This window comes from Octodon degus, unplaced genomic scaffold (assembly GCF_000260255.1).
Source record: "Octodon degus isolate 3935 unplaced genomic scaffold, OctDeg1.0 scaffold00208, whole genome shotgun sequence".
NCBI lineage: Eukaryota > Metazoa > Chordata > Mammalia > Rodentia > Octodontidae > Octodon > Octodon degus.
In genome coordinates, this window is record NW_004524784.1 from 868,572 (window position 1) to 868,900 (window position 329).

Consider the following 329-nt stretch of genomic DNA (forward strand, 5'->3'; position numbering starts at 1 on the left):
CTACCAAGTTCAAACTCGTCCAGGTAGGTGTGGCTTGGGTTTGGCTACTGTGCTCCACTTCTTCCTGCTGCAGCCCTTGGAAGTGAACCTGCTGTGCCAGTCTGGCAAGATATTCTGCTCCTGGGTCAGCTGGGTTGGTCTTGCCTCTAGCTTCTCTTCAGGGAGTTCGGCCACAGCGTTCAACACCGGGCCTGTCTAATGGAGGAATTTCCACACATATGCCAGGGTGGGGCTCTGGCTGCAGTGAGGATCTGGAGGGCCATGTTTTACTATTGTTATGAAGCTTATTCATATAGATATATGAAGGTAATTTTATATATGTATATATA